This window comes from Amblyomma mixtum, chromosome 5 (genome assembly GCF_055824585.1).
Source record: "Amblyomma mixtum isolate Tamu chromosome 5, ASM5582458v1, whole genome shotgun sequence".
Lineage (NCBI taxonomy): Eukaryota > Metazoa > Arthropoda > Arachnida > Ixodida > Ixodidae > Amblyomma > Amblyomma mixtum.
Window position 1 is genome coordinate 166305871 of NC_143016.1, and position 9944 is coordinate 166315814.

Sequence of the window (9944 nt, forward strand, 5' to 3'; positions counted from 1 at the left end):
TTCTGGGGATGAAGACCGAGCAGTGTTATGCAAGCATTATGACCCTAGTGCTGTTTAACTTACCGATTTTGCATGTGAGTGCATCCTTGTGAATGTTCGACAAGAAAAGGGTCATAATATTAATTTTACTAAATTTTCAATGTTCGTCTAGTGCTCGGCTTGACAGAATTTACGTTTTAAGGAGACATGTTAGCCCGAGTTTTTGGTTATTGAGTGCTGCTGATATTCTTCACTGATCACTCCGTGGTGCCTCTTCAGATGGGCAGGTACAGTCGGCGCAAAGCCCATCCTCGATGGGAGCTGTGAACTTTGAATAGCTGTCTGCTCTTGGATGAAATATTCCAATGTGCTGTATCTACTTGCTAGAAAGACACATCATGGTCAAGCGGTCATATCTCAGTGTTACAAAAATGGGACTTATTTAAACAAGAAACAAAAAACTTGCCTCTTGAAGCGTAAGCAAGAATCGCGTATTTGGAGAGGCATCACCTTCGTGAACTGGGGCGTACTTTGCTCAGCAACATGAGCTAGAAAGCTGTTCCCATGCTGTGGGGATGGGAACAACGCTACAACGCAACCGACCAATTTGTTCCGCTTCTGCCTGTTCCAGATCGTGACCAACTCCAGCACAAGCACCGACGCGACGCCTTATCGGTGTTGCGATGGTTTTCTGCCACACGTGCTGCAGAAAGACAAGCCAGCGCGAAGTGACGTGTGTTCCGCCCATCTTCTGGATACCACGCCGGCGCCAGTTACCGCGGCTCTTCCTGGACTGTTGACCGCAACTGCATCGACATCATAAAGCCCGCTCTACTTAAGCAACAGGCGACGCCCGCAACAGTTTAGTGGGCATGGGAACAACGCTACAATGCAGCCGACCAATTTGTTCCGCTTCTGCCTGTTCCAGGTTAGTTACACATCTTCTAAGCGCTCCAGTAATGCATTCCTTGTTGTGTTCCCGTGCCCCCAACTGCTTTTGAATCATGTGCATGAGTGTTTCTGCGTAATGAAATTGCTGCTGTGTGGGGATGTCGAGCTGAATCCTGGGCCGAACAAAACTGGTGCCGAGAGGAATGCCCAGTCGGTTCAAGACGCTCCGGACAGAGGAAGCGAAGCGGTTTTATCATTGCTTCATGACCTTAGGGACCGTTCTGCTAAAATTGAGGAAGGACAGGAGCGTATATTCAGTTCCTTGCAAGACCTCACAGCCAATCAGAAAGAATTGAGCGGACAGATTGCAGACCTTTCGATACGCCTTAATTCGGTTGAAGCTTCTAGATGGAGCTTCTAGATGAAGTTCGTGAAGATTTGGCGACGGTGAAAGAAAATGCTGAAAGGGCACTGGACGAAAATGAGAAGCTTAAAATCCGTTTAAACGATCTAGAGGATAGGTCTCGAAGGGAAAATCTGGTCTTTTTCAATGTTCCAGACGTATCGACTGAATCATGGGCTGAATCTGAGAAAAAGGTACGGGAAATTATTGAAGACGAAATGTCTGTAACCTTAGCTGAAATGGACATTGAGCGCGCCCATAGAAATGGTACGGCTGGACCAGAGAAAACGCGACCAAAACTGGTCAAATTTTCGCATCACAAAATTAGAGAAAGATTTTTCGGTGCAAAGACGAAATTGAAAGATTCAGACGTCTCGATTAGCGAAGATTTTTCTCAGGCCACCAGGCATGCGCGGAAGAAACTTGTTCAATTCGCAAAGCAAACTGAACCCGAAGAATCATTTAGCCTCCGCTACAACAAGCTTATTAAGAAAAGATGTTACGTGTACTGCCCTATAACTGATAGTGTCCGGGAAAAGAATTCAACACGTGTTGTTACCAACTCAAGCCCTTCAAGCCATTCTTCTCCAAGATAACTGGATAAGGATGAGCATCGACCTGCGCAAACACTTAGAAACATTTCTATCCTTTTCACTAATATACGCAGTGTTTTTGTCATCATGACAGCTTATCCTGCACCGCCGATACCATGCGGGCTGATATTATCGTACTAACAGAGACTTGGCTCAATGAATCCGTGCGCAATAGCGAAATATTTTCCTCACAAAAGTGTTACCATGTATTTCGTTGTGACCGCCCTTCTGGCCGCGGCGGCGGCACTTTAATCGCCGTATCTGAGGATATAGAATGCTTTGATGTTAACCTTGATACTACTCTGGAGTTCATTTCTGTCCAGATCAAAATTAACAAAGCTCTCCTCTTTTGTGCATGTTACCGTCCACCATCTACTACCGTTGGCTTCTGTAATGACCTCCATGACATTCTTAACATAATTCAAACAAGGTTTCCTAATCGGCCTATTTTTCTTTTTGGTGACTAACTTTCCTGCCATCAACTGGTCAGACTCATTTAGGCAACGATGGATCACCAGAATCAACAAGTTTTTCAGCACTTTGCTCCACCTTTTCATTAACACAGGTAGTCACACAACCTACAAGGGTTGAGTTGAGTTGAGTTTAATGACGCATAAGCGTCTAAGGCTATCATGCGCCAAGCTCAGGGTACGAAAATTGTTTTATATAGATGTTATACAAAGGTCTAAAAGAACAGCGGTGTAAAGGGCCTAAAAAGTTAATTCCTGCAACCTAGTAAAAATATAAGAGAAAATTTTAGAAGTGACTTATGGTAAAAGTTTTAAAAAGGGTCGGCAACCTCGGCAGCCATCCTTTGCTGTGCAAGGATCTCGAGGTCCCCAACCGATGTAATAGTGACCTCAGCCGTCTTCTCGCGACGGGAGGGTGGCTAAGTTGCGTCAATAAATTGTAAAAGCACAGGGTAGAAATTTAGAGTTTTTCTAGTACATTGGCTTCTTTTAAAAAGTTAAAAACACTTGACTTACCAATAAGAGCTTCTTCACCTAAAATCAATGACGGATGAAAAGGGATGTGTTGGTTGTAAAACGGGGTAAAAAACTTGTTTTTGAGTGTTTCAAGTTCTGTGCATGAGATTAAAATGTGAGTTACTGTGAGTTCATCTCCGCATTTTTCACAGGTAGGTTTGTCTTGTTTTGTTAGTAGAAAGTTGTGGGTAAGGTGCGTGTGTCCAATACGTAAACGACATAAAATAACTTAAAAAAGCGTTCCTGATGAGTACATGATTTCCATTCTCCTAATATTGGTTTTATTAAGTGTAACTTGTTATTTATCTGACTATTCCATGTGCTCTGCCATTTGTTTCTCATTCTGCTCTGATCTAGCTTCATGCAATCATTGTGTGGCATGTTTATTTTCTGTATTTCCTTGTTGTGGGCTTGAGCGGCGCATGTGTCCGCTCTCTCGTTACCATCAATTCCAACATGGCTAGGAACCCAACATAATTTTATCTTATGCCCTTGTGTTAAGATCCTTGTTATGTTATGTATGACAGTACCTAGAGATGGCATGACTGCATTTCTGGACTGTAGTGCTTTCAGTACACTGAGGGAGTCTGTGCAGATAATACTGGTTTCTATGTTTTTGCTTATTATTTTCTCCGTAGCAAGAAACACAGCATAACACTCGGCTGTAAAAACTGATGCGCACTGAGGAAGCCTTACTATTTTTTCATAGTTCCCTGACACTACTGCACTTCCAACATAACCTGTAGTTTTCGATCCGTCTGTGTAGAACTCGGTGTAGCTATCATATTTTTCCTTTAACGTAAGGAACTCTTGTATGATGTGTTCTGGTGGAGTTTGTCTTTTGTTGAACTGTGTAAGAGACCGATGGAAAACTGTACCAAGGGGCAAATGCGTCGGAAAGTTCTGCAACATTTGGTAATGTTTCTGATAAGTCAAGTTCTCGGCAGATCTCCTCAAACCGCATTAGCAAAGGCCGGGTTGCTTGGGGCTTATTTGTAAATATTATTTGAGAAGGGCATGCTGTGACGATTGAATAACACACGTGTTTTGGTCGCGACCTAATTCTAAGAATGTATGAGCATGTAAGTGCTTTACTTCTATCTTCTAGTGATGGTTCATTTGCTTCATCATGAAGGCTCATTACCGGAGACGTTCTGTATGCTCCACAAGAAAGGCGGATACCTAGATTATGAACTGGATCTAATCTTTTTAGATATGAAGGCCTTGACGAGCCGTACACTATACTCCCATAATCTAGACACGAGCGCACTAGAGAACGGTAGATGTGAAGGAGGCATGCTCTGTCAGATCCCCAGCGTTTCCTTGAGAGTACTTTAAGGATATTCATTGCACGGGAGGCCTTTACTTTCAAGTTGTTTATGTGCGGTAGAAATGTAAGTTTTTTATCAAATGTTATTCCTAAAAATTTATGTTCTTGTTTTACCGGCAGTGTGGCTCCATTTAGGTGTAAGTTCAGATCGATCTGCAAGCCACTTTTAAGCGAGAAAGCAACAGCCACTGTTTTCTGTGGAGAGAACTTGAACCCATTTTTGTCTGCCCAGATTGCTAGCTTGTTTAATGTGAGTTGTACCTGCCTCTCACACGTTGACAGGCTGGAGGACGTGCAAGCAATCTGAAGGTCGTCGGCATACACGGAATACATAATGGAGCTGGGAATTATTTTCGCTATAGAATTCATTTTCACAAGAAGAGTAGTACTTAGGATACAGCCCTGCGGTACCCCATTCTCCTGGACAAAGCTCTTCGAAAGAGTTGCACCCAAGCGCACCTGAAAAGACCGGTCCGACAAGAAATCCTTCAGGCACTTCAACATCCTACCCCGGATGCCAAGATCTGCCAAGTCACGTAGAATCCCATATATCCATGTGGTATCGTATGCTTTCTCCATGTCAAAGAAGACTGCCAGACAGTGTTGTTGGTGTATGAACGCCTCTCGGACTGTGTTTTCTAAGCGGACGAGATGGTCAGTTGTCGAACATCCTTTTTTAGATCCGCACTGGTGGATGTCGAGCAGTTCACGTGAGTCCAGAATGAACATTAGCCTGACGTTGAGCACACTTTCAAATGATTTTGCTATACAACTTGTAAGAGCTATGGGCCTATAACTATAAGGGGAGGTGGGCGGCTTTCCAGGTTTTAAGAACGGTACGATAACTGCTTTTTTCCAAGCCTCTGGCATCTTTCCGGTCACCCATATCTTATTGAAAAATAGCGAAAGTGCCCCTACAGCAGCTTCGGACAGGTGGGCAAGCATTTCATAGTGTACATCATCTGGGCCAGGTGCTGTCTGTTTACCCGAGGACAGTACGTTTCGGATCTCCTGAATTGTAAACAATGTATTGTATGTTTCGTTTGTACTGCCAGTCGTTGGAAGTTTCTGCTTTTCAGTTGTGTTTTTGTGTTTTAAGAATGACTGTGTGTAGTGTGAAGAGCTTGAAACGTCAGAGAAATGTTGTCCTAGTATGTCAGCCTGTTCATCTATACTTGTTTTTGTTCCAGGGGCTGTTAGAAATGGTACTGTAAAGGGAGAGAATTTTCCGTCTAATTTATGCCCCTGTTCCCACATCTTTTTTGACGTAATTGAACTATTGATAGATGATACGTAGTTTTTCCAGGAGGTCTTCTCGGCATCACGCCGGATGCGGCGCGCATTGGCTTTCGCCTTTTTAAAATTTACGAAATGCTGATGCGTTGGGTATCTCCAAAAAGTCCCGCAAGCTTTGTTTTGTTTCTTTTTTGCCTCCTTACATTCTTTGTGTACCATAATTTATGTTTATGTTGTACGACTCCTGAGGATTGGGGAATACATTGGTGCGCAGCAGTAATAATACAGGTTGTGAACCTTTCATTCAGCTTATCGACACTAAGCTCATCCGAAAAGATCTCCTCGAGAGTGACCATGTCTTTAAATAGCGCCCAATCTGCTAAGTGTAGCTTCCAGCGACGTGGTTTGCTCGGGATGACTTTCGGTGATGATGATAAACTAATTATTGCAGGCAGGTGGTCGCTTCGGTAAGGGTTATCGAGGACGTCCCATTTAAAATCAGTAATAACAGATGGAGAGGTATAAGATAAATCTAGGCAGCTCATTTTTCCTGAACTCTGAGAGCAGTATGTTGGTTTCCCTGTGTTGAGCAGGCAGACGTTATTGCACAAAATAAAATCTTCTAAAATAAGCCCTGGGTTGTCAGTTTGATCGCTCCCCCAAAAAGAGGAATGTGCATTAAAATCTCCTACTACCAGATATGGCTCTGGTAACTGTTTAAAAAGTGCCTCTAATTCATGAAGTGTTACAGTGAGGTGTGGTGGAAGATATATAGAGCATATTGTTATTGTTTTATAAGCAAGAACGGTGACTGCAATTGCTTCATATTTTGTTTTAACCTTGATTTCACGCGTTGCAACTCCGCTCTGCACAACAATAGCAACACCTCCTGAGAGCCTGTTAGCCTGCTCTCGGTCGCACCGAAATACTTTATACTTCTTTAGGATATTCTGCTGTTTGGGACCTAAGTTTGTCTCCTGTAGGCATAAAGCCACAGGGGAAAGTGTGTTTAGAAGTTCTTTTATGTCCGAATAATTATTTAATACTCCACGGCAGTTCCAGTGTATAAGGAAAGCCATGTTGGACAATTTTGGGGAGTGTAGTTAAGAAGTTACGATACTGGTTTTGGGGGTGCCATTACTGGGCTCTTTTCTTTTTCTTTCAAGAGAGCTGCGCCGCCGCTGCAGCGGAGGCGAGCTCTCCGTTGTGTCCATTGCCTCGCTAGAGGCTCTGGAGGCCCGCGGAGATCCCGCGGGTGTGCGGTCTACAGGCCTCTCCCGACTGGGGGAAGCCTTGGGGGCAGCCGACTGAGGGGCCGGCGGGCCCTTTTTGAGACCTGGCAGGGCAGCCTTGGCTGCGCCTGCCGGGGACGGGGAAGGCCCTGCCTCAGGCTTTGCCTGGGCATTGGCCGGAGACCGGTGTGGTGTGCCGCCCCTGCGCACCACATCAGCAAAATTTGTTCCTGCAGTGAAAGAGAATGTGTTGATGTTGTGTGACAGTCGATTACGAGCTTCTTTGAATGAAATGTTTTCTTTTGTTTTAGAGCGCAGCTCTTTGGCGTCCGTTCCTGGGTTTCGCGTCGTCTTCGGCGTTGTCGTCGGCCTCGTAACCAGCTCCGCCCCCCTTTCATCCCCCCCAGCACTAGCAGCGACCGACTGATACCGCTGGATGCCGCTGACGCCGCTAGAGAGTCAAGATAACGTGACTGCATAGAACACCGTCGCCGCCATGCAGAAAGAGGAGGAAAGGGTCCCCCCCCCCCCTGTTCTTGTGTGGCGGATAGGGAGCTCTTCAGTTGCCGACGCGCCGGTTATTTCACGTAGGCCCCGGCACGTCGACGAATACGTGACCACCTTCCCACGGCTAGACCTGGTTCTTAGCGCTGCGGAAGCGGGGGTATCATATTGTTTGTGTCGGCATCGGCGGCGTTGTCCCTGAAACCAACTCCGCAGCTGGGGTTGACTCACTATCGAAAAGGTGAAACAGCTTATTTGCTGCGCTCAAATTTCGCATTAGGAAGTAACGTAATCGTCGGTAATTTATAGAGCAATTATTTCTTTTTCAGTTTTCCATCTTGGGCAGGATCTTGAGTAGGCGGGATGATCTCCCTCACAGTTTGCGCAGCACAGGGCTGCGGCTTCACAGTTCTCAGAGACATGCTCGTGTGAGGCGCATTTTGCGCAGGTTTGTCGACCACGGCAACTCAGCGACCCATGGCCATATCGCTGACAGTTGAAACACCTTCTGGGGTTTGAGATGTAATGTCGGACTTTGATCTTCAAGTAACCTACTTCGATGTTGGTTTGGTTTATGGGGTTTAACGTCCCAAAGCGACTAAGGCTATGAGAGACGCCGTAGTGGAGGGCTCCGGAAATTTCGACCACCTGGGGTTCTTTAACGTGCACTGACATCGCACAGTACACGGGCCTCTAGAATTTCTCCTCCAAAGAAATTCTAGCCGCCGCGGCCGGGATCGAACCCGCGTCTTTTGGGTCAGCAGCCGAGCACCATAACCGCTGAGCCACCTCGGCGGCCTACTTCGATGTATTCAGGGAGGGTGCTGGAGTTGAAAGTGAGGACGAGATGTTTGGTTGGTATGTCTTTGTTTTCTTTTCTGATTTTGATGCGAGGTACATTTGTGACATTTTGGTCTTTGAGACCCTCAAGCATTTCGTCTTCAGTCAGGTCGAGAAAGTCAAACTCTGATATCACACCACGAACGGTGTTCAAGGATCGGTGTGCAGTTGTTGTGACAGGAATGTCCCCTATTGAAACTATGCTGGACAGTTTGGAGTGCTGGTTGCTGTCTTTAATTTCCAGAAGCAGGTCACCGCTAGGCATTTTTGACAACTTGTAGCCCGTGCCCAAGGCATCGGTCAGACATTTGGAAACTATGAAGGGGGACAATTTTCTGGCATTTTTTCAGCTTCACTGTGGATGACGTGGTATTTTGGAAAACTTTGTTTTGTTTTTTCAAAGTACTGGGCTATAAGTTCTTCGGTCCGCACTCTTTTTGGAGTGCGATCATTGTTTGATGTAAGGGATGCCATAAAAAATTATGTTCTTCGGCCATGGTGCCAGCCACCCACCATGGAGCCCAACAAGGGGACGGGACAGGAACTTGAAAACCAAGTCCTGCCCACGCCAGCTGTACACCACTGCTATAGCCAAATATGGGCAACTCAGGGTAGTTACACCACACAAGGCTAACCCTAGCCGCCTATGAAAAGTGAAAACACCGAGAAGAGAGGAGGAAACAGGAGAGTTGTAAGAAAGAGACAGGAAAGTTAAAGATAGAGGGGAGGATAGGAAAAGGCGACTGCCGATTTCCCCCGGTCGGGTCAGGCCGGAGGTGCCGTCTACAGGAAGCTGGGGCCAAAGTGGTGTGTTGCCTCCGCCGAGGGGCCTTAAGCGTCCAAACTCTCGGCATCGGCTCAACCACCAGGATCCCCTTTTCCCCGGACACGGAAATGCCACGCACGGCTAAGCGCGGGTGCTCAGGTCCGTGGTGACGCACTGTTCACCATCATCCCCCTGCGGGGATGTCCCTGCGGATGCTCAGGTACCCGTGGTGTCGCAACTCACCATCGTCGGCATGAATCAGATGCCCCTGCGGGGAACAACCTACAAGACTGACATCTACAAGCTGAAGCATATTAGACCTTTTGCTAACTAGTTCTCCAGACCTTGTTTCCGACGTAAGCTATTTGCCAGGTTTAAGCGATCATTGCCTACTCCTTATCGAATTAAGCTTGCCGTCTAACAAATCGCGAAATAAAACTAAGACCATTTACGACTATGCTAAGGCGAATTTTAAGTCAATTAATGATGGCCTTAAGCTATTTTTGGATGACTTTCTCATAAAATTTGACCAAAGCTCTGTTAATGAAAATTGGTTTTATTTAAGAACAAACTACATGAGCTAACTGAATTGCATGTTCCTCGAAGAATCATCACTGCTAATGGCAGGTCACCATGGTTCACCCGGTCATTAAAACGCCTTGGTAACAAAAAAGACAGTTATATTCCAAGGCAAAGTCATCGGGAAAAACCTGAACATTGGACAGCACTAAGAGGTGTGGTTGAGGAGTACAAAAATGCGTTAAAAATAGCCAAGGAGCGATATTTTAACGTTACTCTGCCATCAGTTTTAGTAACTGATCCAAAAAAGTTCTGGAACGTTGTCAACGGTTCAGACCAGCCATCAGTCTCTTCTCGATGCACAATCAAATCCCATCCCTATTAGCGACAGTGCTAAGGTACTTAATGAAACTTTTGCTAAGGCATTTTATCTCTCCTCAAGCACATCACTACCGGATTATAATGGTCACATCACATTCCCAATGGAGCCCATTCATTTTGATTTTGAAGGCATCATAACTATCATAGATCACATGAAACTATCCTCTTCTTGCGGTCCAGATAATATCAGCAGTAAAATTCTGAAAAACACTAAAGTATATTCTGCCATAATACTTTCAAAATTATTTCAGCAATCCCTACAAGACGGTGAACTCCCAGATGAC

General features: G+C 45.5%; 1 pseudogene; it reads left to right on the forward strand.

Annotated features, from left to right (window-relative positions):
* The first annotated feature begins 1982 nt into the window (after positions 1 to 1982).
* LOC149344512 (uncharacterized) lies at positions 1983 to 9524 on the forward strand (annotated as a pseudogene).
* The last annotated feature ends 420 nt before the right edge of the window (positions 9525 to 9944 follow it).